Raw genomic sequence first — 7,500 nt, 5'->3', positions numbered from 1 at the left:
ACTGCCTGAGTGGCGGTGCTTCCCTCAGTGCCTCGGTGGTTAGTGGCGCAGAGGACCTGAAGGACACCCTTTGGTAGGAGTGAGTAACCCGAGTTTCTGAAGCAAGATATAGACCTTATGAACGTAGATATGTGTAGCGCACCGAAGATAAGGCGAAGCGCAGGCACACAGCAGGCAGACAGCGGAAAACAGCAGCAGCAGCAGCAGGGTTGTGTGCCGAGGCGTCGCACACTCAGATCGTGGAGCCATGAAGACAGGCGGGTCGCTGGTCGCTTTGTACTTCGTGGTGTTCGCGAGCAGTACTTCGAAGTGTCCTAGTGCCTTCAATGTCGCCACTGCAGTTGTGTCAAAGTATTGTGTGTTTTCCATGTGTTTTTCACATGTTTCATGTGTTTATTTGGTGCTTGATCAAGATGTGAGAAACGGTACTCTCTGTGGTCCTTGCATGCAGTGACCCTGTGTTTTATTATGAATTGTACTGTGGTAATATACTTCATTTATTACGCGGTGATCAAAATATTTTATGTTGTGTGTGTTGATACAAGTGTTTAGTGATGGAGAGTGAGCGTCACTGTGTTACGTGTGGCTTTAAATGAGTCCTCCATATTATCTGAAACAATGTGTAATTAATTGTTTAGTGTACGATTTGCCTCGTTCTATTTACTTGACTTGACCTGAACACTGGAATAAGTTATCATGTGCAGTTATTGCTATTAGCTTGCATGTGTAGGCACAACCTGAGTATTTGCAAACCACAAGAAGGGGTAGAGAGAGAGAGAGAGAGACGAGAGAGAGAGAGAGAGAGAGAGAGAGAGAGAGAGAGAGAGAGACAGAGAGACAGAGAGAGAGAGGTGTGAGCAGCAGGTTTCTATAATAGCATGGCTGCATTATTGCCAAGCACTCCCGTGGTGACGCCTCCTCGCCTTGCAGGTTCTCGCAGGAGCCTCAGACAGCTTGTGCCGGGATCTTTTCACTGTAATGTGGGGTGTGGCGGCAGCGGGGGACAGGTGGCGTCTGTGAGATAAATAAACAGAGGTGACACTCAGCGGGAACACGGCTCCCCCTCACCACCTCGCCTTCTCGCCTCCTGGCCAGGGATAAACACTTGACGCTAAACTTGCCCACCACAATATAGTGAAATGGAGCATTTGTGTGTGTGTGTGTGTGTGTGTGTGTGTGTGTGTGTGTGTGTTATCTGCAATACCTGCAGTAATTTTTTCTCCTTCACTTCTTTCAGGTGACCCATCTCTTCTGTTCTAGGTAGTTACTTGTGTCTTGGCAAAGGCACTAATGGAGTCACTTCACCTTGTCAGCTTTCCCTAATACATCTCATTAGCCTGCAAGTAATCACTAAATGTCACTGAGCCACAGCATTCATTCTTGCCCGTCGCCACTCCTGTCTTACTGGGTGGAGTCTCTCAGTCACTTCATTCCTTAGGAACTCTCTTACTCTGAGATCTAAGGCATTTATCTCTTCTTTGCTTCTTTCCACACATCCATCGCCATTGTAGCTGCTTACTACACAATAACAAGTCTTCTTAATATACAAGCAATTCTTATCGTCTTCACATCTCGTTCATCTGTGTCCTTCATTCCCGCCAGCGTCCCTTGCTCTCTCTGCATTCAAGTTCCCTATAAAAATGATGAGATCTCTAAGCAATGTCTCTCTTTCACTGCCTTTCACTCGTCCATCCTTTCATGTGCCCCTTCAGTTATCCATCACAGCATCTTCATCTTCTGGAAGTCTGCAGTGTGTATCAGAAATCTCTAAGCAATGTCTCTCTTTCACTGCCTTTCACTCGTCCATCCTTTCATGTGCCCCTTCAGTTATCCATCACAGCATCTTCATCTTCTGGAAGTCTGCAGTGTGTATCAGAAATCTCTAAGGAGTTTCTCTCTTCGTCACTTCTCTTCACTCGTGCAGTTCCTTCATCCTTCGCGGTGTCTCTCGTCTTACCATTAGTTACCCATTGCAATCTCTTCACCGTTGAAAACTCTACAAGTCTGCAAACAATTCCTCTCCTTGTCTTCCTCTCCACTTCTTTTCTCTCATCTCTGGCTGGCCTCTCCTACTCTCGTGTTAGTCTACTACACTCACTTCATTCCGTCAAATTTCTTTACTGAGTATGTGGAATCTGCAAGGATCTTCTCTCTCCCTCTCCACTTCCCTCCACTGGCAGGATCAGAAGACCTATTGCTTATCAGCTGTTCCTTTCTTATATTTTTACTGCATTGACTGACTAACCTCACTCGAAGCTTTCCTTTCCCCTCCCTTATTGATTTTTTACTCTGACATCACAAGTCATCCAGTATTCTTTCCACGATTAACCAGGCCCTTTCTGGCATCCTGGGGCCTCACGCAAAGGATTGCTTGGTGCCCTTCTGTTGTGGAACTATGGTAGATGATATCCAAGCCCTCTAAAAGGTTACAACCACTCCTTTCACATTTAAGTGTATCAGTCTGGTGGACTTTGAGAGGAAAAAAAAAACTGAATTCGTAAACATGATAGGCTATTTTCTTCAACGTGATTATACACATGACACAGTAGTAGTAGTGTCCTTTAAAGGTATACACCAGTTTAGGAATTACAAAGTACACAAATATAACTGAGATAAGAATGAAAATGTGTAAAGTTTGGTAGGTGAACCGACCCGAGGCGAGATACCATAGTCTGCCATGAGAGAGAACGACAGGAAGCCTTAACCATGAGAGAAAACGAAAAGTAAAGGACGCACACTATAGAAATTACCCTCAAAATTAACAAGTGAAATACACCATCCATGTTATATGCTATATGTGAAGGTATTATTTCCAGAACTATTGAAATATGTGTAGAAAAAAAAAAATTTCACAACTCTTTAACCTAATCAAGTACAGTAATACTCAGACAAGGCTAAAATTAGCAAAGCCTCTCCTTCCTTCCACTTACTTCCATTGCCCCAACAAGACACTTAACATGTAACAATTTCCCTTTCCCACAAACTTTCTACCATAACTGCATCTACAATTGCTAACACAAACCTTTCTACATGCCTTTTACTTTCATCTCATGGGAAACCTGAACTGAAAACCTTTTCCCCACATATATTACTTTTCTCAATTGTATTTACTCTAGTTAAGAACACTAACTGCCTAACATGTCAAAACTCCGCCAAGCCTCGCCTCTCGCTTGCTGTCTCCTCCCCGCATCGGACAGACGTGTCAGCGCAGTGTTGCTCAGGCACAGGGGAAGAGCGCCGAGCTGTGCGGTGTCGGCTCCTCTGCTGATCCAGCCTGTCAACATGCAGACAATAAGTCCCCAAGAGAAGACTAGATCTGCATCAGCCAGCAGTTCACTGATCACCGCGAATACAGCACGACACTGACAAAGAATGAAGTGTACGTGAGGCCTGCATATCAATGAAAGAAATCACCCGTGGGCTTGAGCATACTGGAATAAAAATACAAACAAGATCTACAGGGAAATGACATAAGTTTTGTGCAGTGGTGTACTACAAAGACTTACATAAGAGTTGTGGCTGAGTGGCACTTTTTTGTGAAGCACTAAAGAGGCAAACACTACGCACTAACATAATCCTTTACTTAACAAGACAGAAACCCACCGGTACATGCCTTACATCAGCTCAGAGTGGGACTGTGCTATTTGTGCAACATGGAATGAAAACAGCCAGACAAGTTTTTGGTGTATAAAGCACCAATACACCTCCTTACACCGTATTAACTGAGTGTAGGACTGCCACTTACGAAGTGTGCGCCATAATCCTGCTCACAATCTGTTTTAAATTGTTCATTATGAGATTTACAAGAAATTATGATTAAGACAATATTACATATACAATATTCATCATAAACACACAAAAACTAAAAAAAATATGAAGTGTTAAGGAAAAAAAGTGATAAATATGCACTTATGTTTAAATATAGTCAAAACATGCATTTGCATATATAAAACATGGAAGCCCATGTCACCATTCCTCACTAAGTTCAGTACTACACCACAATATATATATATACGAGTATATATATATATATATATATATATATATATATATATATATATATATATATATATATATATATATATATATATATATATTGCCTATTGCACATTACCTCTGCTGCTGCTGTGTACCTAAACTTGAGTCAAACATTGACATTCTTTAAACAAAATGAATAAAAATAAATGGATAGTGTTTCCCAAATAATTTTACAGATGGTGTGAGTGTTGAAGCAAAGTGTGCCAGATGTGTGACATGGGAGAGGATGAGGCGGTGGGGCATGTAGTGCTGGAGTGTGTGAAGTATGCCAGACACAGCGATGAGATGACGCAAGTGGTGCTGAGGGAACTGGGGAACGTCAGAGTGGAGAAGACAGGAAGGGAGTGGATGGCGTTGCTGCTGGGACGGTGTGAGGAGACGAATGACAGGATGATTGAGGCTGTGAAAGACAAAACGTGTCGCGCTAGATGTTGTAGGAATTAGTGGTGTGAAACATGATGCCTGTTTTTCTGTCTGCCATTATTTTCCGTTTTCCTACAGGAGCTGAAGTTATAAAGGCCTGGTTCTGGAGTATTCCCGAACCACCTGTAGCATCAAGATCAAGATCAAACCGCCGTGTTGTCATTTCGTTACTTGCTGTTGTTTGCCTTGTGTTTATGTCTTGTTTATTGTCATTTTATTTTCACTTTATCCTTTATGCCAGTTTTGTGAGGTTTGGTCTAGTTTTGGCCAGAGTGAGGAGAGAGAGCAGCGACAACGCACGCCCTCAACGCTATTAAAGACACAAACACACAGGGACACTGAAAGTGAGAGGGGAGAGAGAGAGAGAGAGAGAGAGAGAGAGAGAGAGAGAGAGAGAGAGAGAGAGAGAGAGAGAGAGAGAGAGCGGGGAGGGGGGAATGCTTTTCAGTGAAGGAATGGATGAACTTTGAATGCGGAAAAGTAAGAAAGTTTTCAGACAAAGGGAAGACTCAGTATTGCCACATTTTTGGATGCAGCTGACTAGTAAATACCTTCACACAACAGGACACCTGACCGTTTGTTTTTCTGTGGCCTTGTATTTGACTAGTGGGGGGACCGTCAGTCACACGCGAGGGGCGCAGGTAATGTCCTGTCCTGGAAACAAACATAAAAGTAGAAATGCCAACCAAATTCTGTCTGACTCAGGATGCCCACTACCATCTCTGACCGACGCCATCACGAAAAACAGATTCTTCGACAGTAGCGTGGTAGTTGTCTTGTAGCATTTGAAATCACCTTTATGTGTAGGTATGTCTGCTTTGAAATCCGGCATCAAATGTGCTTGTTGGTGGTGGTGGTGGTGGTAGAGGTGGTGCTGAAGGTGGTTTTAGCAGTGGCAGTGTGTGTGGTCGTGAACATGGCATTAGTTGTGGCAATAAATGTGGTGCATATGGACAGGTGAACTTGTAACTGTTGTGGCTGTGATGGTGTGATGACTGGAGCGGCGATAGTATCACTGGTACAAGTGTTTGTGTGAAAAAGGTGCAAGAACACAAACGCTTCATTGCAGGAAATGTTGCTCTTCCATTGCGTGTTGGCTCTGAGGCGTCGCTGAGGCGGCGTCCCTGTACACTGCCAGATTAATGGTCTCTCACCCTTCACTCGCTGTCAGGTTATCTCAGATCCAGAGATTTCTTCACCTTTGACACACAAGTAACGTCAGTCTACCGTTGGTGCATGTTACCTACATTTCCTTGTATATTGCTATTAAACTTAAATTGTTGCTACACAAATTTTGATATTTTAGCGTTCACTGCCAAGTAATAAAAGTTTGCAATCATTTAAAAGAAAAATCATTGACCATAGTAGCGTTTACCATATAAATATATTCTTCTTCCCATTACATATATTTCTCCCTTCTTTTCCTTGTCCCTTGTTGGTGCCACTCGTGTGGGGAGAAGGCACAAGTCCCCAACGGAGGCTGTCACAACCAGATGGAAAGAAAAGAAAACCCAAGTGAAAACACCACAGTTCTTGACACTCCAGCCTCTCCAAGCTTCCTAACTCTCGCCCCTTGCTTGGCTTCAGTCACAGTAACAGTAACAACAGTCATGATAGCTCATAAAACAAAACAGAGGAACGTGTACCTACAAACGCTGCAACCCAACACATCAGGGTACAAGAAAGCTCGCACTCCCGAGTCTTAATACACCTGTGGCGCTGCGGGGCCCTCACCATTCCGGCCAGTAGTTCCCGCCAGCGTGAGGAGTGCTTGGGAAGACTGCTGGAGCCGCCGCCACAACTCATGATGCTAGAGAAGGGACATGTATGGTAGCCTGTCTGTGGCTGTTAGCGCCGGGCTGCCCACCACGAATATGGAGGCGAAAGAGAACTGAGAGATGCAGGAAGAGGGCCAAGGAGAGAAGAATGGGAGGAGAGGCAACAGTGAAGGGAAAGAGGTGAGAATTGTAAGGTAGATAACAGAGAGAGAGAGAGAGAGAGAGAGAGAGAGAGAGAGAGAGAGAGAGAGAGAGAGAGAGAGAGAGTGACAGATGGGAGAAAGCTGAGACCGAGAGTGACAAGGAGGAAAAAAGGAGAGAGATGGAAAGGAAAGAAGGAAAAGAATGAAACAAGAGCGTGATAATGAGATAGAAGGAATAAAGAAAATGGAGGTGACACGAGCGATGACTAAGTTAATAAGGTGTGACAATAACCGCAAAATTAAGTAGCATGACACCAGTGTGAAAAACAACACCCAATGACTGCTCGTATAAAGAAAACGGACAAAAAGAAAAAAAAAATGAAAAAGAGAGAAAGATGATGGGATAGTGGAGAGAGAGAGAGAGAGAGAGAGAGAGAGAGAGAGAGAGAGAGAGAGAGAGAGAGAGAGAGAGAGAGAGAGAGAGAGAGAGAGAGAGAGCATAGATACTTGAATATTCTTGTTCTTTTCATGTAGTTAGTGAGGCCCAAAACTTCCCTGTACACATGGAATAACTGAGTTGCCGGTGACTGCTCGTCCGTCTAGAGGAGAGAAACACCCGTTTTCACTATCTTTCGTCCCCGACCGCTCACCACAGAAAACGATTCGCAGCTTTACTCGGGGTAACTATACTAGCTTTGTCTCCATTTACTCAATCATCTTTCAGCACATAATCGCGTATTTTCATGAAGTTATAGAGCAGTTTTACCAAGGGGTCTTTAAATAGATGAATGTAGGGAGCTTGACTGAGGTGAATATTAATCACAGACACTTTTATTATGAGATTTATGAGCCTTAAACAGTTTCGTAAATTCGTAAAGTCAAACCCAGCACACACACACACACACACACACACACACACACACACACACACACCTTCCTGTTAAACCTAAGTAAACACTGACAAGAGAAGAGAAAATACACCAAAACACAAGGATTGAATAAAACAAAGTACACAAGCAGAGAATAGAAAAATGAGTGTAAAGTGACCACGATACATTGGGAGATGATGAGTGGAGAAGTGGTTTCCCTGTACACGAAGTCTAGCGGTCACACACTCA

The sequence above is a fragment of the Scylla paramamosain genome, unplaced genomic scaffold (genome assembly GCF_035594125.1).
Source record: "Scylla paramamosain isolate STU-SP2022 unplaced genomic scaffold, ASM3559412v1 Contig23, whole genome shotgun sequence".
Classification (NCBI taxonomy): Eukaryota; Metazoa; Arthropoda; class Malacostraca; order Decapoda; family Portunidae; genus Scylla; species Scylla paramamosain.
This window is presented reverse-complemented; position numbering follows the sequence as displayed.